This window comes from Tamandua tetradactyla, chromosome 2, assembly GCF_023851605.1.
Source record: "Tamandua tetradactyla isolate mTamTet1 chromosome 2, mTamTet1.pri, whole genome shotgun sequence".
Lineage (NCBI taxonomy): Eukaryota > Metazoa > Chordata > Mammalia > Pilosa > Myrmecophagidae > Tamandua > Tamandua tetradactyla.
This window is the reverse complement of record NC_135328.1, coordinates 206,136,562-206,158,983: the sequence shown is the minus strand read 5'-3', so window position 1 is coordinate 206,158,983 and position 22,422 is coordinate 206,136,562. Positions and strand designations below refer to the sequence as shown.

The 22,422-nt window shown below is 42.5% G+C and overlaps 1 long non-coding RNA gene across 3 annotated transcripts in view; it reads right to left on the bottom strand.

Annotated features, from left to right (window-relative positions):
* The window catches only part of LOC143664252 (uncharacterized), a 50,892-nt gene extending 29,641 nt beyond the window's left edge, over nucleotides 1–21,251 (bottom strand). The window contains exon 1 of one of the 3 annotated variants that reach the window (XR_013166395.1): nucleotides 21,152–21,251. This is a non-coding gene — a long non-coding RNA (uncharacterized LOC143664252). Of the gene's footprint in view, nucleotides 1–10,927; nucleotides 11,102–21,151 lie in introns of those variants that run through there. The other 2 variants (XR_013166394.1, XR_013166396.1) reach the window with 2 other exon arrangements.
* Nucleotides 21,252–22,422: the final 1,171 nt, after the last annotated feature.

The following is a 22,422-nucleotide window of genomic DNA, read 5'->3' as shown; positions in this document are numbered from 1 at the left end:
CTTCAGCATAATGTCAACTAAAAGCTAAAATGATACTGGGGAACTACATTACCTAAGATGACCTACTTTTTTCTTAGTAACAGCATATACCTGTGGGTTCTGATTAGTATAAAAAGACTATGAGACATAGACATGTATGATTCAGCGATCATCAGCCAGATCCTCAGACTTAATTGCCCCTTCCTCTATTTAGCACTTTTTGAGTTCTCTCTCCCACAGATTTTGTTTGCATGTCTGTATGTGATGGAGCCAGGGCAGTGTCTTCTTATCTTTCTATCCTATAGCCCACTGCTGAGCATGTAACTTATACACAAGAATTTAATGAGCGAAAGATTCCTAGGAGTGCATCTTCTTTTGCTAGGCACAATGGGCTGCAATCTACGGCAGAAAAGGGCTTCTTGGAAAAAAAAATAGTAAGAAGTAAAAAGGAGTTATGCTCTCATTTCCCAATGTTAAGGAAGAAAGAAATATTTCACAAGTCCACGATTCTGCCCTCCTTTTCCTACCTGACAAGGATGAATGACACAAACTATCACAGTCACATAGGTTTTTGCACACCATGAACTGTCCCAGTCCTTCCACAAACCCATAGTATACTTTATTGGGCTATGCCAATCTAAAGAATCCAAAACAGCTCCCAGTGTCAGAGTAGGGCTGCCTGCTCACAACCCACAAATCAGGCTGCCTCCAGTTTCTGAGCTTCCTGAGAGGGAGCAGGAGTGGTGCCACTTAACTCAAAGCAGGAAAGAGACAGGGAAGTCACTCTAAGACCAAATATATTTCTGGCTACACAAAGATTCAAAAATCCCTTTCAGCACAGTATTTTTGCTTTAACTACCTACAGAAGAAGTCAAGATCAGTGCTAATGTTTAATTAAAACTGTAAATACAAAATAAACTACTACTGTGGTATCCTTAAATTTTGCTCAAAGCAGCCTTGTACATATCAGTAATGAGACATGGCAGGCCAGTAATTAAAATGTAGACTTTGCTTTCATGCCATTTCAGGGTAAGAATGGGCACGGCTTGCTTAAATACGTCTATATGATGGTAATTACTTGATACTTCTCCGTAAGGTTATATTAAAGCATTCCATATAATACCAGATGCCACGACAAAAGCGATACCTTTTAATAAAGCTCCATCACATAGTCATCTATTTATACCTTGCCTTGACTCAGAAAGGGTTTGAGGTAACTGACAACAACAAGAGAAATAGCTGCCATTTGCAAGTAACAGTCACACTGCCGCCATTTGCAAGCAACTAAGCAACTGTTACATGTCAGACATTGCATACCAGGAGCTTATATTGCCTATAATTTTACCAAAAGCCATCCAGGGGAGATAGTGTTAAGGAGGCAGTAGGCACAGAGCTCAGGCCCTGGAATCAGACTGTTTGGCTTCAAATCCTGGATCTATCACTTGCTAACTGTGAAATTCTGACAAGTCACCTAATCTGTCTGTGGCTAAGTTTATCATCTGTTTATCAGAGATATTAGTAACTACTTCATAAGGCTGAAGATTAAATGGGATCTGCCATGTAAAGCATCCAGAGTACAGCCTGGCACATACTAAAGGCTCAATTAATGTTAGAAAGGTGGTAAGTCGTTTAGCCCTCACCTGGTAGCCCATGTGCTCTCCTAAACTTCAAATTCCCTTGCAGTTCAGCAAAACCATGTGACTAGATTGCATCAATGAAATATAAGTGGAAGTGACTCGTCATTTCTGGACATAGCATTTAGGAGCTAGTGCATGACCATCCCAGATGGAGGACCCTGGTGACTCACATGAGATTTTTGCATGAGCAAAAAACTCATTTTTGCCATGCTAAACAATTGAGACTTCCAGCTTTCTTTGTTACTGCAACACAGCACACTCTATCCCAACTAACACAGCTACTATTATATTATTCTTATTACCCTATTTTCCCACTTGAAGAAAGTGAGGGCCTGCTAGCTAAAGGGAGAACCTTCATTCAAGCCCAGGTATATAACTCCCAAAACAGCATCACCACATGAATGTTTGCCTTTTCTTGAATCCCTGCAACTTCATGAGCGCTGTGGGAAAAAAAAGTTAACCCTCAGTTAGTTAAGCACTGAGAAAAATATCAGAGATGGTAACTGTTGAGGAATATGTGCATTTGCCTCCTCTAAATTGGAGTGTGACCACCTTTAAAAAGTCACATCAGAAAACTGGGAGGAATAGAAGCTTAGAATTCTTTTGTCACTTGAAGGGTAGTATATCCTGGAATCCTGAATTTGAATGTTCTCAGACGGGCAGGTATGCTAGAGACATCAAGTGGCGCAGAAGCCCAGGAAACTGGGGGCCACAGAGGAGGAGCGAGGAGAGCCTGTTACCAGGCCAGAGGTGGGGGGTGAAGGAGGGCGCGAATAGAAACACTGGTGAGGTAGGGAACCCAGCACGCATGACAGTGGAGGCTCACCTTCTCTGGCTCCCAATAGCCTTCCTGCCTACCTCATCTCCAGGCTAATCTGCAGTGATTCAAGTTCCCTTCTTTTTTTAAAGTCCCTCATCAGGAAAAATGCTACATGTTAAGTCAAAAAACTCCCCCTGGAATCTCGTGCCTACTAACAGTGGAGTCTGTAGATTCGTTTTTCAAACACTAGGGTTGACTCACGGTTTGACCTTGGGTATCTCTAGTGCCCTAAGACTTCAGTTTTCTCTTTGTGAGTCCTGGACTGCACACTCTTTCCAAGGACCCTGCCAATGCTCAACTTCTCTGCTCCCATGAATAGGGAATAGTGACACAGTGTCCAGCAGGTGGACCCTAATTTCACAGCTTAAAAACATCCGCAGAAGCAAAATGCAACGTCCATTCTGCTCCTCCTCTTTTTTTTTTCATCCACAAAATCATTACAATTCCTGCTGCCGTCTCACAGCGATGGTATGAAAATGAGCTCAGGTGCTATAAAACACATTAAAAGCCTTCCATGAAATGTTACATAAGTGCTAAACATTAATATCTAACAGCTGCCACTTGTTACCAATTTCTAATTTAAAAGTTCTACCACTATCTCCTCCCTGAACCTACTAGATTTTGCCTTTAGTTTTGTTAAGTAACACCTTTACCTGAATGGAAGTCATTTATGCATTCTGTAGGATTTAGAAAATGTGGGAAATATATAAAGAATAAAGTAAAAATAATTTACTGTTCCAGTCCTAAGTGACAACTTTGGTGCAATTACCAGCTGGTACACTTCCTTTCAATCTTTTCATCTGTATATCTTTTTTATGTAAGTCAAGATCAGGCTCAACATACAATTTTATGTCCTACTTTAACATTATGTCATAAACTTTTTCCCACATCTTCCATTAAAAACTTCTCATAAATGCAATTTTTAATGGTTACACAAAACTCCATCTATGGTATACTCCAACCTCCTAACCATGTCCTTATTGCTGGATGTTACAGATGTTTCCACAGTGTTCCTATTATGAATGATGCTGAGATGAATTTTTTAAGCTTTTTTGGTGTTCCTAATAATTTCCTTAGGAGGTACTCTTCTGTGCAACTAGTTTTTGCTAAAAGAGTTCCCAGTAAATGCTCAACACTGCAAAACAGGTCAAGAGTATGCAACCATTGTATTTGATGTTATAAGTGGCACCACTCAGTAGTAGAGTTCCTTCCTTAGGGGGAGTTTCTGTGAATAGAAAAGTAACAGCATCTGGCACAAAGATACAAGCTGACCTTTAAGATTACTCTTAGACTCATGTGAAGATACACAGTATATGCCACCTCTTTACCAGAGAGCTATTTCAACAACATCAGACATTAGTTTAAAAAGTATAATGTTTCTATGCAAGGGAAAGAATTTGGCCACCCACACCCTCCTTGTAATTCAACAGGCTCTCTAAAAAAACATATATTGCCTACAGACACTGGCTCACAGACAGGGAGCTTCGGTAGTATAACCTTTCTGTGTCCTCCATCTGAAAGCAGAACTCTGGGAAACTCAGCTCACCCCTAGAGGGTTGCCAAGGATACCATGAGTAGCTTCAGAATTAAGACTCAATTAGTCCAAGTGCCCCCATTGGTTAAACACTTTCTTTTTATTTGGACACATTAATTCATATTTTCCAAACACAAAACAGACAAAATGCATGAAGTAATCCAGGTTTCATTATTTGGATCCACTCAGCTGCAACTAACTATGTATCATCCAAGAATCTATCTTTAAAAAGAGACCGTCCCATCAATAAACATCACAATAATGACATGAACAACAACAATAATTAGAGCGACAAACCGTTTACTGCATCAGACATACTGTGAAAAGAAGGGAGAGACGATCCATCTTAACTGTTCTGGATATGCGACCAGGATCAAAGCAAGTAGAACTGCAATAATCTCACCCAAAATAAATAATTTATTAACAACAAACATTTATTAGCTGGCTCCTATGGGCCGAGCACTCTAACGGGGCTTTATGTACATTTTTTACCAATCCTCATAACTGGCCTGCAAGGGAGGTATCGTTAGCCTCATTTTACAGGAAAGGAAACTACGCCTCACACACCGGTAAGTGGGAGACCTGGGATTTGAAAGCAAGAGCAGGTCCTGAGCCCAGGTTCATCCCACTGCCTTCTTCATTTCTGCAGCAAAATCGGTAGGCTGACAACAGTTCTTGGCCAAAAGCTGGGAGGTATAGTTTAAGAGGGAATACGTAAAGGGAAACAAATAACTGACCCCAGTAAATGAGGGATAAGTGTACAGCCAGATTCTCAGAATCTTCAGCGGATTCCTTTCTAAAGGGAGGGTCACAAGACTCCCACAGCTAATGGTAAGAAAGAAGTGTTTGTGGCTTTTATACTCAAGGGTGGCACTTTAGAACCCCTCTTCAACTGTCTTCAAATAAAAAGCCATTATTCTGTCTCCAAGGAAGACAGGCCAACTGCTCCTTTTTCCTCAAAGAATTTCCTAACCCTTTAACACGCAGAGAAAACCGCAGAGCATTTACATATTGGAATCATTCTTGGGCCAAATCCAGTAAGAGGAGAGTAAAAATAAGCAAGGAAAGCCTTTCCACTAGAAAATGTGAGGAAGAGCTAGAACCATGACAGGTGGCCAGGACCAGTAGGAGAGACAGTCACCCTTTAGCTTATGAAAAATGACTTGGAAGAAAGTCACTTCATGCCTGACGTGGACCTGGTGGGGTAACACTGAGACAGCATCATTTAAACCAGCTAGAGCCACCTACAGCTCGCAAACCAGGAAGCTTGTTCTCCAACATTTGCACGTTTAGTCAGTGTGGTTAACTCTTTTTTGGGGCCCTTGGGTGCTGAAGAAAGGATGCTAAGAAAACTGGATTGGAAATCAGGAGCCTGGATTCCAGAACCAGTTCTGCCAGGGCTATAGATTATCTGAGGTCCCTCCCCAATTTAATTCATCGTAACTTAATTCAACTCAGCAAACATTTATTGAATACCCACACTGTGCCAGGCCTTATCCTGGCTTTAAGATGAAAAGACTTGGTCCCTGCCCTCAAGAAATTAAAATTCTAGTAGTATGTAAATAAATAATTGAAGTATTTAGTAGGAAACACAGCACAGAGAGGCATGATCAATTTCAAACCCAGGAAGATTCAATAAGTAAATGATGTCTAAACTGGATTTGGAAGAATTACAAGGTACTTCAGGGGAAGGGTGTCTAAAAGACTCCCTGGTATTTACTAGCCTGGAATAACCCAAAGATTTGATTTTTGTAAATTCCCTAGGTGCAAAGGAGAAGGACCTCTGACCGGTTCGCAGGCCAATGTGGTGTGCAGCCTGAGAACAGAATCCAACGCCATTTTACTTGGAATAGCCCTCAACTCACAGGCCAAGCAGGCGTCCACCAGGGCAGGGCGATGCCAATGTCCTTCCTCAGAGCCTTGTGGGTCAGAGGTGGGAGGCAGGAGTTATGGCACATGAGGAAGGCGGAGGGAGTAGGGACTCACCCCACCCTCCCCTTTCCAGGTGCCATCTACAATAAGAATTTACTTTTAAAGGAATTCTATTGTTTTAAATATCTTTGAAAATCAGTGCTCTCAGCCTTAAAATAGTTATTGTTCACAGTGGGCTCCTCTCTGGTGTTCTCCTCTCCTCTCTGACAACTCTTCCTTAGCTTCCTTGTTGGCCAGTTCCTGATTCCTCCTTTTCTAAGGGACCATTAAATTTTGGAATTCCCCAGAGTTCTGCTCTGGGTCTGAGCCTCTTCTTGGACTACCCTCTCTCCCAAGGGAATTTCATGGAGCGCCACAGATTTAGTCCACTTATTTGCAGATGACTCCCAGCTCCTCCAGGCTCCTCCAAGCTCCAGACCCACTGATTCCACTGCCCTCCTTAACTCCACCACGTGTTGCCACAAAGAACCCCTAAATATGACCAGGACTTAAACTTACAATCGCACCATCCTCTCTGCCAATTCTACTTCTATCTCCACCATTCCTAACTCAATAAATGGTCTCACCATAAATCCAGTTGCTCAAACCATAAATTTAGGAATAATTATTGACTGCTCCTTGTCTTCACTCCAAAGATCCAATCAACCACCAATTCTGGTTCATTCTATCTTGTAAACATCTCTCCAATTTACCCACCTCTCCCCATCCCTGCCATCAGCATCCTAGTTCAGGCTATCATTGACCTTTACTCAGAAAACTATAAAAACCCCCTCAGTGATCCCCCACTCCCCATCTGGACCCTTGTTCTCCATTTGGCTATTAGAATGGTTCAAGAGCCCACATGTGATCACAAGAATCCCCTGATTAAAATCTTTTTTATGCTTCCCATTCCCTTAAAGTCCAAAATCCTTTGAGTGGCTTAAAAGACTGTGAATGAACAGGTGCCTCTCCAGGCAGGAAGGAAGGATCCTTTCTTCCTCTCTGCTCCAGCATGTGGGACTTTAAGTTCTTAGATACTAAGACAAAACCTGCTCTCTCCCTCTCCCCATTCCCACTTCCCCTCATGCTAGCCCTGCTGAGGGGGACTCTACCCTGCCCCCTCTGCCAAACCATCTCTTGTTTGGCCTTCACTTCTCAGCTTAAACTTCATTCCTTGGGGAAGTCTGAGTTGCCCACATTGGGCATGCCTACAGTGATCGGAATTCGGATTCTGCAGCACTTTGCACACTTGCAGCTATTTACAATAATTTATTTATTGTCTGTCTTTTAAGAAGTCATTTTAACTCACTGCTCTACAACCCCTTCCCAGCACAGTGCCTGCCACACAACAGAAGGTCGGTGTGTGTTTTAAAAAATATTTTGTTAAACCACTTGTGTATCTTTCTGGCATCTCTAAGTATCCGCTGCCCTTCATTTTTTGCCTCATTCTCTTCCCATTTTGCTCTCTTCTTATCTCACACCTGGTCCTGGTCATCAGGCTCCTCTGTTCTTTAGACAGGCTTGGTTTCACAACAATCCTGACACAGGATTACAGACTAGGAAGCAACTTTGTTTTCAATATGATGAGATCCTACTATGTCAGAATGCACCCCCTCTTGTTATTTCTACAAGGATAATAAACAAAACTCTAGGGCTTTGTGTCTAGAGTCCAGTGTCCAGGTTAGCGCATGTACGTGCACACACACACACAAACAAAGAAAAAGAAAAAATGTTATTTAAAATAATTGCCCTGCTATTTTATCAGGTAGATAAGTATATATACTATGGGGGTGGTGTTAGTCAAATGATAACTCAGCTCAGTTGGGATTTACAGATATTACAGTAGGAGGGGAGGTAGGTGGGCAACACAATCCTATTGGAAGTATATGATTTAAAAACACTGAGTACAGAGAAAATAAAAATCTTGCTTTCCAAAGTCCAAAGGCTTCCCTCTTGCTGCAATGCAGCCTCTTGCTGGAATAGGCAACGTGACCAAGCGTGAATGACAGAGTCTGATTTGTTCAGCAAAGCCAGTTTCAAAGCAATTAAAAAGAGAATGTCATCTCCCGTAGAAGCGGAAAACAAAAGGCCAAGGAGGCTTTTTCCCTTTTTTAATTGATCTGGGCTGTCAACTACTTCATTAGCAACCTGATTAGGTTCAAATTAGCACTCTAATTAAGTGCTTTCAAATCAGAACCTGAGAGGGGGAGGGGGCAGGAGGCATAGCAGTAAACTGGACAGGACCACTTTCAGGAAATCTAAATGGATTTTTTAACCCGAGGCAGAGGTGCACATTTTATTATTGCAAGTGGATTTCCATATAGAAGGAGTCCTGTGGACATTTCATTTCTGAAGCAAATGGTTCCATCCCTTACTTAGAAAATCTAGACAGTAAAGCACAAAGGACTGGTTGCTTAAGAACAATATGGAAAAATAATTGGAAGGTATTTCACAGGAAGAAATAAAGAGAGAAGGCAAAATTGATGCTTTTGCCTCACAGTCTGTCTTCATATTCTCTCGAATGACTTTCTTTGACCTTACGAAGCCCTTGGACTCAAGGCAATCAGGAAGAATCTGGAAAAGACCTATCAATCGTAAGATTCATGGACACCCAGCGTCATTCCTTGTGATACCACCATAGGGCATGTGCAAATCCTAACCCACATTCCACTTGGAAAGAATTCACATGTGAGATATTTGTTCTGAGGTGGTGGCGGTTGTTCACCAGTTGTGTGTTACTTTCGACGGCCAATGCTGAGTTCGCATCATACTCAGCTGATCAGACTGTGGGACAGCAGCCAGGCCGGAGCTCCAAAAGAGTTCAACGTAATGGCTTCAGAATTTAATTCTTCAAAACCACAAGTACCAAATTTCAACTGCTAATTATCAAATACACAGGAAAAGAAGCATCTTCGTTTACTGAACTCTCTTCTTCAAGATAATTTCTCCGTCTCTTCCTCTCTTTGCAACAATCATAAAAGAACATCAAATTAAGAAATAATGTGACATGGCTTTTTGTGTAAGCAAGAAGTTTGTACACATGTTTGATGAATGTATTTCACTGGCTGGACAACACAAGGCTTTACTTTGGCACCCAGGTATGCTAACAACTACGCCTACCCTGATTTCAGAATTTTGTAAGCTCAGAAAATCATTTAAAAGTAGGTTCAATTAAAAAAAAAAAAAAAAAGTAGGTTCAGGGTGGGCAACAGTGGCTCAGTGGCAGAGTTCTCACCTACCATGCCAGAGAACTGGGTTCGATTCCCGGTGCCTACCCATACAAACAACAACAACAACAACAAAAAAAAAAACCATGCACTTGCCTACGACAGATTGAACCACACATGGTATAAGAACTAATAGAAGTGAAACTCTTCTAAAGACTTTTCCAAACCAAGGCACTTGTTGGTTGGCATGTGTGCTGGAGGGAGTGTTTGAATAGGACAGGGGAGAGGGGTGGGGATATGAATTCATCATAAAACTTTCAATGGTTTGAGTTATAAACAAATCAAGGTTATTACCTGGGAACATCTTGTTTAGACCTTACCTTGCGGCAATCTCCTTACAAGCAGAGGGGTGATGACAAAAACTGAAGTCAATTAAAGATCTTAAAGTTATAATATCAGGGAGCCCTACTCCTTGGTCACCAGTTAGCTCTTTCAGCAGGGTGGAGGGTAGACACAGGCTTTGGGGTCAGACCATCCAGAGTGTGGCCTTAGGACCGTTTTTTTTTACCTATTCTCAACCCCTTATTTTTAAAATGTGAATAACAGACTCTATACTTAGGTTTTGTGAATATAAATGAGAAAACATTTGTTAAGTGCTAAGCACATAGTAATGGCTGGTACAGGTTAGCTCCCTTCTCCACCTCTCCTCACCTTTCTCCTGAGTATCTTTTCCTCTCCCAGCCCCCTCTCCACCTCTCCCCACTGACTATAACCACATTTTAAAATGTCAACCATTGAAAATATCCATACACTGATTTAACTGTAGATCAGTTTACTCCAAAACACAGATCATCAGCAGAATTTCTCATATATAATTTTTGCAGATTTTATACTTTCCTAGAGGTCTTGTACTTCATAGCTAAACAACTGAGATTAAAGGTATTTATAAAAAAAACGTCTAACAACGAAGCTCTGAGAATGGCTCATTTCCCTCATCATTCCAGGACTTCGGTAGAATCCCTTTACCTGGTCTCTGGCCACAGAACTTCAAAGAGCAGTTCCCCCTTCTCTCCACCTCCTCTCACAGCCTGGCTCACCTCTGCATTACCAGACTTGATGATCGCACCTACTACCAGACAGGCAGTTGCCCTTCCTCAAGGGCATAAATTGCAACAAAATCACTAACACAAATCAAAAGCTTTGACAGATGGACTTTTGGAGCAGCCAAAATGGGAAACACTGTGATTATTCATGCAAATGGCAGCTCAGCCCATCCACCTTAAAAACCGCGTCATTAAAAAAATGCCAGTCGCCCACTTCAAGGGCTATTCCTCGGCTTGCAGGCCACCACCAGCAGTGGGAAGGCAACTGGAGAGAAGGAACATGGACAAGGAAGGGAGAGGGAGAGGGAAAGTACTTAAAGGATATCTAAATACAAAGGAGGAAGAAGAGGAGCTAGCAAAACAAACAGGACAAGTGTTGAGAAAAGTAGGTGAACCAGGACAGCAGAATTTCAAGGAAACTCAAGTTGCAGGAAAAATGAAGAAGGGCTATTCCGCAGTCCTGCTACCTCTGATTCCCGGCATTTACACTCACTGCCTCTTTACTAGGTGGTAGGTGCTATTCTAAGTGTAGGACCTATGTTATCTCAATTGCCACAAGCTGTGGAGAAAGACACTACCGTTATGCTCATATAATAAACAAGGAGGCTGAGGGCATGAGGAGGTTAACTGGTCAGCGCCAAGGACGCACATCCAGGCCACGTGGTTCTAGAGCCTACACTCTCAATCACCCTTCCCTACTGTCTCCCACTGGCAGGATGCAGACTTATGCACCAAATGCTGGGGCACTAGAATATGCAGATTTCCACTGAATGTACCTGTTCAAAGCTGGATGCCCTGAGAAACAGATCCTGAGGCTGAGGTGTGTGCATTGTAGAAAGTTTGTTGGTGAGTGCTCTTCAGGGCATCCCTGTGGGGCAATGAAGGTAACAAGTGAAATAGGACCCAGATGTAGTCACAATGAAAGTTTCAACAGATCCCACTGGGAGCCTGGAGCTGGGCTGGGGGCCCTGTAGTTTCCCTGCTCTGAGGCAAGGAGGCTGGCCCATGACCCCTAACCTCATTCGACAACCCCACCCCATAACTACTGCCTCACCCCTACCTCCATCCTGCCTCCAAACCCCCAGCACAACCTTAGGCAAGGTAGCTCTCTTCAACTGAGGGCAATTCCTGGAAGGGGCTCAGCTGCCAGCTACCAACACTCCCAGTGGCTGGAGGAATGAGTGCTGCAGTCCTAAAAGGGGAGGGAGAAACGTGGGCAGCTCACAAGAGAATCCACTGAAGTGGCCTACACTTAGAAGGAAGGGGTAGTTAACTAGCACAGTATTTGACAGGGGCAGAGGTAACTGTCTGGGTTCGCATCCCAGCTCAGTCACTAGTTGGATGTATAATCTTAGCAATTTTGTTAACTTCTCTGTCATCTCCATGCCTTCATCTATAAAATAAAAGTAATACAGTCTATTTCACAGGGTTGTAGAGGAATTATACAAGATAATGTATATAAAGGCTATGTTACTAAATAGCATTTCCTCACCAGCTTTGCAGAAACTTAATTCTCCATTGGGAAGGAAGAAGACAAAGAAAAGCTAAGCTAAAAGGGGGCTGCTGTAAATTCATAAAGGACAGATTCATAAGAAGACATTAGGGGCCCCACCTGGTGGGACATATGACTTAATGATCTGAGGTCCCTGTCATGGAGGACAGCTACTTCCTCTCTGTCAAGGGCCCTTCCTGTACAGCATCAGAGGATGGACTTTGCCTATTCCACAGTCACCTTATTCTGGCATTCCAAAGCAGAGGAAAGCTGTTCTGACAGAGAAAGCCAGAAAGAACCAGAAAATGCCATCTGGGAAAGAATAGAGGCCTCAGCAATGTCAGAGGCTGTGATGCTCTCTCCTGATGGAGTGGCAACAGGCAGGAAGCCCAAACGTTTCTTAAGGAAAAAAGAAAAAGAACCCATCAGGCTACGAAGCACAATTTGTTGGGGAATATGAGCAGCTACAATGGCTAAGACATCCTTGCTAGGTGGAAGATGTTCCCACCACCTGGCCCCAATACATGCTGATCTCAATCCATGTCTTCAAGGAGATTATGTTAGTTTGGGAGAGAGTAGGGCTAGGAGAACAGAGAGGATGTAAGGTAGCATATATGTGCCAAATTGGGGAGAGGAAGGGGAAAGAGAAAACTATCACTTAATAAGCATATTGCATTAACTCATTTCATCTTCAGAACAACCCTGTGAGTGGGTATAAGCATCATCCCCATTTCTCAGATAGAAAAACTGAGGAACGAAAAGATAAGTATCTTTCCAAGTTTACTGTGCTAAGAAATTTAATAATTGGGATTTGAATTCAGGCTGGTGCTCTTTCTACCACTCCAGTGGCTACAGACATCCTTTGTAAGAGGACAGTGTGTGCCAGTCAAGAACCTCTGCTGCCTGGGACAGCCTCAGGTCCTGCTACCTTCCTATCATTCCACTCCCCGCGCCCCCACCAGGCCCAGCCGGTAGCACCTCAAGCAGGGAGAAAGCCCTGAGCACTGCTACAGCTCAGCATCAGATGCCCATCAACTGGGTACAGGACTGCCACCTGCAAGGATCCCCTCCTGCCCAATTCTAGGCACCCGGACTCCCACCCCCACACCAAGGGTGCCAAGGGTCTCTCAGGCTGGTAAGGATCTCAGCAACTCAACAAGTTCCAGGACCATGAACTTGTAACAACATTCAGGCGGACACACGCTGCTCTTTGGCTGGGCCCAGCCTCCAGAAACACCTATTTCCCCCGTGTTTCCTTGAGAAAGACCTCTGTTCTAACCCTATCTTTTCCTACTTGTTTACTAGATGGCCGACCTTGGATAAATCATATGACATCTCCGAGCTTCATCCTCATTGGCAAAATGTGGAAACAACTCCCAGCAGGTTTATCGCACAGCAGCGCTTCCCTCAGCCGGAAACAGAGACCCATGACATGATTTAGGTGGTATATGGACAGAATTAAATAATGAGGAGTCACGAATGAGAACACTATTCTTTCTCCAGTTTCCTTTTCTTGTTAAGGCAGAAGAAAGTATCTGTTTTGTGCTAGTAACCTTTAAAGTCTCTCCAGCACTTATCTCCCCTTTTAACAGAGAACAGGTCTCAGGTCCAGAGCTTTCTCCAGCTGCAACTTGACAACACTGCTCCATTCTAACTGCATTTTCCTGCTCATCTTCTGTTTAAGGCAAATGATGCTGGGCTTCCATTTACAATAGTGACAAGAAAACTTTCCTTTTAAAACACATTTACTTAAGTAATAATGTGAGCAATTTTAAAGAAAATTGTCAGGTAAAGTTAGTATAGGTGGTATACAAAAATGGCAAAAATTGTGAAGATGGAACACAAGGGTGAATACTGTTAAAAAGATTAGAGGGAGTGCATGACAATTGCCTAGCATGAACCTAGCATATAGTGGGTACTCAATAAATAATTAGCTACCATATTCTAATTTTTTTATTATTAGCCTTGGAATTTAATTGCATAGCTCACTGCCAAAGTACCCAAAGCTTCAACTTCTTTTTCAGAGAGCTCTGACATTAACACAGCACCCTCTCTACTAAAGGAGGACAGGAAGAAAAGGAAGTCGATTCCAAAGATTCGAATTCACAGCCCAGTTCCACCACTTACAAGTTCTAAAATCTTGGGCAAGTCAAATAACCTGGTCAAGTTCAAATTCTCCATGACAATAGCTCTCTTTTGTTAAGCACTTATTACATGCCAAGGCTTATTACATATTAAGGGCTTTACATCCAACATCATGTTTAAATCTCGTAACACCCCTATGGCGGGGGTATTATTATCTTCAACATACTAAAGTAAAGCATGAAAAGGTCACTCAAGGTACCTCAGGTCACACAGCTGGTAAATAGCAGTCAGCACTCCGACCCAGGTCTGACTCCCCATCTACTTCCCAGAGTTGGTATGAGGATTAAACAATACAGTGGAGAGGATAAGCCTTCTACACGACAGGCACTTGATAGATGGCTGTACCACAACAGATCTAGAACATTCCTGGCCCAGGCACCAAATGAATGTTATTTTCTCCAACTGAATTCAAGAGATGCATAGGAGGGAAAGAGGAGAACCCAGCCGCAGCTTAGGAGGAATTAAGTCAGTGAACATCAGCTTTTAGCTTTTGCAGCAGGACTAGAACTTGCACTACCCTGGCGATTTGCCTCGATGAAAGACAGCTAATGAGGATGAGCAAGGGTGGGTGTACAATAGCACATCTGCTCCTGCCAAACAGGATTTCACTTGAAATGCTCAGGGCTGATGAAGTGAACATTATGGGGAAGAATTACCCACATCCAACCCAGAACAGGGGCCAACTTGCCAAGTGCAGACTGCAGAGTACTGAGAAGCTAGAAGGCTAAGAGCCCGGCACCCCAAAAGAGCAGCGATATATGCAAATATAGTGCAAATGAAAAGGAGAGGGGAGAATGATATAATTCATGCTGTTGTTTTAATCAAAAAAAGAAAAAAAGCATCCCCAGAAGTAGAGAACTACCCTGCTGTACAAAGATCTAAATGAGAAATAAAGTGCAGACTGCTGGCCCCACACTTCAGGGGCTTGCACCGTACAATCAATTACATTCATTACCATGAGGGTAAATGCTTAGGTAAAGAAAAAAAAATCACTATACAAAGAATGTCTTAAAAATCCCATACACTGGGGACCATTTTTCAATTTTAATGATAACTAGGCTCTGAGAGGGAGAAAGAACAAGGTTCATTTTAGGGGGCAACCAGCTGAGCTGGAGGGCACACTGAAACAGTTCTGGGAAGGCAAGGAGTTGGTGATAGGAAGCCTAGTGTTTCCCTCTGTTTTGCTAAAGAGGGAACATCTGAGGGTCTTCATGGAAGGGGAAAGGAGAAAGAATTGGATGACTGGAGGTTCCGTGTTGGAGAGACAGGAAAAAGATGACTCCACAGATGCATTCATGAAATGGCTCCATTCATTTTGAAAAGCATGAGTTGATGGATGCTGATTGCAATGGTTTGTGTGTGTATTATACAAATGAGCCCAAAGGGGACAGATAATGCTTCGGGGTCACCACCTATCATATTCTAGTACTTTGCATTTCGAGAAAGGTTAAGAATGGCTGCCTTAGTCCTTAAAATACCTGAGTGGGAGGCAACGGTCTTGAACACCATTATTTCAGATCTGACTCACTGTGGGCAGCATTAATTTCCCATTTACAGGAACGGCTCTCCAACACATGATAGATCCCATTTATTCAATTTACCACCTACATTTCTGTCAGATGTACTGAGGTCCAAAAGAGCCACAAATACTAATCTTACCCACACACTCAGAAAAAGCTACGCTCGTTCAATCATGGTTTTTAAATCATTGTATTTAGTGTTTGTCTCAATCACATTAAATAAATAGGCCATGAACTGTTAAAATAAAAGACTTAAAATTCCTGGAGGGGGAAAAATGTAACAAAGTAGGTCAGTACGTCAGATGACAATCCCATCACAGGACAGTCCTACACCACGGATACCCTCTCAGCCAAGGCCACAAGAAAACAATTTATCAGTCTCCTTCACCATTGGGTATTTAATGCCCTTCTGGGTTTATGAAGTTTTTGGAAATTTGAGAGTTCAATGCTGCACCTAGCCCTCAAGAGATTACACTAGAAGACAGAAAATGATTTAGAAGCTGCATTTCCCACTGTGCTATAGAAGAAATGATCATAGGCAAAAGGAGAATAAACATTATACAGATTACTTTATTCCCACTTTCCTCAAGCTCCATCTTAAAATGTAAGAGTAAGGGCTATATAGTTTTGGTTTTTGTTTTTTTTCTCGGAGGGGGGTTGTTCTAGTTCACCCTTTATAAAAAATTAAATAAAGCTATGTTGTGCTTTATAGTGATGTACCTCTTGGTACTATTACTGGATGAGGTTGTTTAGGCTTTTGTTTTGTTTTATTTTTTGACAAGTTCACATTTAGAGGATATGAGATAAATTAAAGACAGTATTTATACATCTGCCAAGGGCCGTCTGTCTCTATTAAGACATTTATAGTATCTTACTCTTTTCCCCCCTTTTTTTCTTCCTTTACTGTTGTGATATTATTCATGCAGTAAATGAAAATCAGGAGAAAATTAAAAAAAAAGAATCTGGTCTTTTTAACTCATTTTTTTTAAATAACTGCAAATTCAAAAAGAATAAAATCATCATAAGCCTAGATAGAGGAACAATGCTGCATTTTTTAACTCATTTTTTTTAAATAACTGCAAATTCAAAAAGAATAAAATCATCATAAGCCTAGATAGAGGAACAATGCTGCCAAGCTAGCAGCCTTTCTCTCCCCAAACACACAGCACTGAGAAGAGTCTTCCTAAATGAGAAAATGTAATCAACTTACAATGAAATATGTATATAGCCTCCTATACACCTTTAATCCATCATAATTCCTTCTTCCTCTTCGAAATTGTCTCCATAGAGAAAATTAGGCAGATCTAAGGAGAACTTTGGTAAACAGACCGCTGAAAGAGGTGCTCTGATGGTACCAAAAAACTGAGTGGCAGAGTCTGCTCTTCCCAGCTATTCCGGGAAACAGAACGACGACAAGACTACCTCTAGCAGTGGGCTGTCTCTCTCTGTTCCAGCATATTCTATACATTACCAGGCTGACCTTCCTTCCTGCAATGACATTTGTTGATTTGGGGCTCAACCTCCAAGTACCCTGCTCCCAGCAACAATCTGTTTTCACTGGAAAGTCGCTCTTCTCCTGCTCTCATTCAACATGGTTTGCTTGGGGCTGACCACACTGAGCTGGGGAGGGGGAACTGTGAACTTGAACTAGGTCTAAGCCACTCAGCACACCGCTTTCCTCAGTCACAAACACTGGCCTTGAGTTGGACATACAACCTAAACTATCCCAGCCATCTAGACTTCACTCCAGAATTGTTCTTGAGCCACTGGGAAAGCTAATGCTCTCTTTCCCCCTGGACCACAATCTGGAAAGATATTCCAGAGCAGCTGCAATCATCCTATTGCCATGAGTGGAAAGCATGTCTGAGAATGAAGCCTACCCAAAGGATGCAGAGCAGAGAAATACAGTAAGAAAACAATTTCACCATTTGAGTCGCTGGATCAAATAGACTTAAAGATGGGTCTACTCCCAAACTTTGTAATTTCATAAGCCAATAAATTTCCTTTTGCTCCAGCCTATTTTGGTGGGTATTTCTCTCAGTGAGAACTGAGAGCCCCAGCAGACACATTTCTCATGCCACTGATTGGCAAACATGACCACTCAAGCTCAAAACTACCATTAGCTCTCTACTGTCTACAGAATAAAATTTAAATTCCTTAGCCTGACACTCAAGGCCATGCACAGATGGCCTCACCTTTCTTCCCCACCTTTATGTCTAATGGCTACCTTATAAGAAACTCTTCCTCTATCAAACTGGTATATCTTTGTCCCCTGAATATTTAGGCCCCATAGCCATCTTTGAGAAAAGTCTTCTGTTTTTCTCTAAGAAATAACTCAAATTTCACCTACCCTAGGCCATAGTGGTCTCTTTCTTTGAATTTTCATCACACTCTTTGTCTTGAGCTTTTATTTGATGCTTAATATACTTATCCCTCTTATCTTTCAACAACTATTTATAGGCATTTATATGTGCTAGGGACAGTGCACGGTGCTGAGGATATGTGTTACCTCTCCTCAAGGAATTCACAGACTAATGAGGGAAATCAATGATCAATACTTAAGCAAAAAGAGCTATATAATTTACAATTAAGATAACCAGTACCCTCAAAGGCCAGGGTGTCATAAGAAGGTATCATAAGGGAACATAAACTAAATAGTGAGGGGCAGGGGACGCCTCCCTGAAGAAGTTGCACTGAAGCAGCATCCAGAAGTTTGAGTAAGGGCAAAAGAGTGGAGAGGGGAGGAAAATGCTCTGGGCAATGAAATAGGATGCTCAAAGTCCCTGAAGTGGGGCAGAATCCAGGACCATCATTGCACAGAGGAGGCCAAAGTGACTTGAAGGAGGCAATCAGGTGGTGAGTGGTAGGAGCTGGGGTTAGAGAAATCAGCAGGGGTAAAACATGTACATGTCATAGGGCCTGGGAATGATTCCAAACCTTAATCTACCAGCAAAGTCATTGGTGGATTTTCAGCAGGGAAGTGGCCTGACAAGATTTGTACTTAAAAAGATCACTCTGGTTGCCATGTGGGAAATGGATCAGAGAGTTAAGAGATATAATTATTACAGTGGTCCAGGGGATAGATGATGTTGGCTTGAACTTTGGTGCTACTTGTGGAAATGGAGGATTGGATGGACTTCAGTTCTGTTCTGAAGGTAGAAGCCATATGATTTAGTGATTTATTGGCTATTGGTTGGAGGATATGAGACAGGAACACTATGAGGATGATTCCTGGGTCCCTGGCTTCAGCCACTGGATGAAGATATGGGGAACAGTGGAGGTAGAGCAGATTTTGAGGGAAAGGAGGCTTGTTTGAGATAAATTTAATTTGAAATAAATCGTTTGAGATAAATTTTAATTTGAAACAGTGTGGACTAAGAGCATTTGTTCAGCAGACAGTTGGGTGTATAAGTTTGAGGTTTATAAGAAACGTCTAGATTGAAGATATAAATTTGAGGGTCATAGGTATGGAGAGGGTATTTAAGCCACAGGGCTAGATGAGTTCTCCCAAGCAGAGTGTAAAGGGAAAAGATGATCTGGACTCTACCTTAAAGAACTCCAGTTTTTTAGAAGTTTAGTTATTGAAGTAGAGACAACACAGGTAATAAATGTCCCTAGCTTTCCAGCTAGACTGAAACTTCTTGAGAATAGGAATCCTATCTCCTACTTCTTTGAAAAGACAATATTTCGCACTTCATAGGTGCTAAAGAAACATTTATTGTGGATTATACCAATAGTGGACAGAGCACTGGGTTGAGAATCAGAAGTCATGTATTCTAAAATCTTTATTCTAAGAGAAGGAGAAAAGCATTGGCCCACAATCAAAATTTGACTGGATTTGACCGGCCCTCATTTATCTAACAAGTATTAAATAGGACCTACAAATGCACACTGTATAGGGCCAGGAATAGAAAATACAAAGGGGTGGCAGAAAGGAGAGAAAGATGCTTCTGAGCTTGTTTAATTGACTTACCACAGGCATATGGGTAACAGTCCTGCAGAAAGTGGGGTTTACAAGTTACAGCTGAAGAAACTGAGGTTTACAAGTTTCAGGCACATAACCAATAAACAGTGGGGCCAGAACTCAAATGCAAGCCAGTTTATCTCCGAAACATGTCCCACCACCTACTCAACAATTTTTCTTCATGCCCCACCACCTACTCAACAATTCACAATCTTATAATGAAAGTCAACTAACAGTGAAAAGTGATCTATGATTAAATGTCAAGATTAGAGCTGTGGACTATGAACACTACAGTTTAAGCTGAGAAAAGATCAATATGACAAAGATGGTGAGGATGTCAATGGACTAGCTAGAACTTGAAGTAAGGATAAGAAAGCTTAGGGTTAAGAACGCAGGTTCAGTGGACAGGAGGGCTAACCTCAAAGCCACAACTCCAACATGAGAAGCAAAGATAATGCTCAGAAATTCTCCTATCATGAGCCTCATGCAAGTCCTCTGAGAATATGTTCCCAGAGTTAGGTGCCATGTCTGTAACCATGGGTATAACACCAAGAGCAGGTAAAGCACTTAAATTCTTTTTCCTGACAACTGTGGGTCTGGGAAATCATGTAACTTTGGCTTTAAAGTTAGAGTTCACTGAAAGATATGATGCCAATCACGAGTCAAATAAAACAATCGATGGCTTTATAATAAAAGAAGGGAGGCTGTCTGTGAAACCCCCATTTAGTTCCAAATTAACTCTACTTGCATCAGATCCCCCATTACATTCTTTTCTCTCAATACCGTAAGCTACTTAGAGTAAGGACTGTATCTCTTATTTTCTCATGTCTTGAGGCTTGGCTCAGTGCCTTGTCCATGTTAATTACTGCATAAGTGTGTGTTAAATGACTTGAAAATAAATACAATATTATATGTCCACGAATGGAACACGGTGCCTTGTGAATGAAAAGAGGAAGTAATGAGCATGCCAAGGTTTTTTTGCTACTACTGAGTTTTCATCAACCAAAACAGGAAGGAAAGGAAGCAGGAGCCAAATGCTCCATTTTCAACATAAACAATTTTCAATCTCCCAAATTAATTAGTAAATTTAAGTAAACTCCAACAAATCTGCCAGAGAACTACACTTGAAACAGGACAAATTACCAATTCACTGTAATCTTTTTGAAAGACTATTAAAGGATATTGCATGGCACAAGCAATATCATAGTCATCTATTCACACTGAGCCAATCCCATCTCAACTCTTCCAGGGACTAATTGGATCTATTGGTAAGAAATCGGGCCAGGGAGCGTGGAGGGACCTTAGGCCAGGAAGCAAAGGCTGACCTCTTTCTTGATAAAAAGATCTACAATTTTATAAGGCTCAGGCTGTCCATAAGAGCTCACATTTACAACATGCTTAAAAAGCATGCCCAGTGCTTTCACTTCCATCATCTCATTTGATTTCCTCAGAATAATCATGTGAATAAAGTAGCACTGAGCACAGCCTGTTAAGAGCACAATCAATATTTGCTAAATGAACAAAAGCAGGGCCTGTCACAGATGAGGAAACCAAGCTCAGAAAAGTAAAAGTAAGCTGTCTAAGCGCTCTCCAGGGCTCCCAGAGGAGACAGACTCAGTGTGCCCACCTGTAAAATGTGCGCATGGGCTAAGACGATTATCCCAAAGGACCCGTCCATTCTAGGGCATGTAACGATTCTCCGCCGGCACCTGCCGGAGCCAGGGCCGCCACCTCTTTCTGCACCGAGGCCTCTTTCGGGTTACCTGCACCCAAAACTGCTCTCCAAACTCTCGCTCCCGTCCTCCTCGCCATCCCGAGCCTCCTACCCGCCCCGTTTCCGCCCCGCAGACCCACTTGGCCGCCGCTTCCCCTCACCCACCTGGACGACCACTTTCGGGAGGCGGGGAGGGCAGCCTGGCCCTCGGACTACGAGGCTCGCAGGTCAGCGGCTGGTGCAGACCCAGGGGCTTGCGCTGACTGAGCCACCGCGCCTGCGCAAGAGTCGCCTCCATTCCCTCCCGAGTGGGAAGCCGAGCCTTCGACTTCTGTTCCGGAGCCAAACTTTCCAGGCCAACCTTCACGTTGCCGAGTGCTGTTTCTGGATTTCCGGGTGGGAGGCTCCCTTCTGGTTTAACAACCAGCCACGAAACACCCTTACAGCAACGGTCAGGCCAGTGCTTGCCTGACCAGACACCTGGGCATCATGACTAGGCCAAGTTGACACCAGAACCTAACCATCACACCACCTAACTGCAGGGGATTTGTGCTCAAATCCTAAGGAATAGACTCCTACCTTAAGAGAACAGAGTAGAGTCCTCCTCGATTATTTGGCCATTCTTTTATCCACTCAATGAATATTGATTGAATGCTTATTATATTCTAGGCACTGTATCACGTGTAACATCCAGTAGTGAACAAGAGAGAAAGGCACCCTGCCCTCAATAATCTAGACCGAGATGCAGATGTTAAATGAACAGTTACAAACTACAAGGTGCCTTGAAGATGAAAGTGACCTAAAGAGTTGCTGCAGAATGTCAGAGAAGGCTTTTTTAAAGAAGTGGCATTTAAACTAAGTTCTGAAGCAGGAGCTGTCATGTGAAAATTGGCTGGAAGTACGTTCCGGGAGGAGCATGTGAGAAGGTCCTGAACCAGGAGGAGCTTGATGAGGAAGAACAAGGTAGCTGGAGTTCAGGTGCCAGAGAAAGAGAGGCAGATTATGAGACTAGAGAGGTGGTGAGAAGAGAAGCTCCATCCTGCAATACTTTGTAGGCCACAGTGACATTACAACTCATCTATCTAGCATCCAGCACTTTAAAATGTGTCTAGCTCTACTTGCCTTTTCTTAAACACAAATACCTCATTATTTTACGAGGCAGCCATGCTGCATGGAAAGACTGCTAAAGTGGAAAACAGAATGCTATAGTCCATTTTAGCAAATAATTTAATCTCAAGACTTGGTTTTCTTATCCATGAAAGGGAATAGTGCCTACATAGTACAGGCAGACCTCAGAGATATTGCAGGTTTGGTTGCAGACCATCCCAATAAAACAAATATCACAATAAAGCGAGTCACACGAATTGTGTGGTTTTAGTGCGTGTGAGTTGTTTACACCATGTTATAGTCCATTAAGTGTACAGTGTATTATGCCT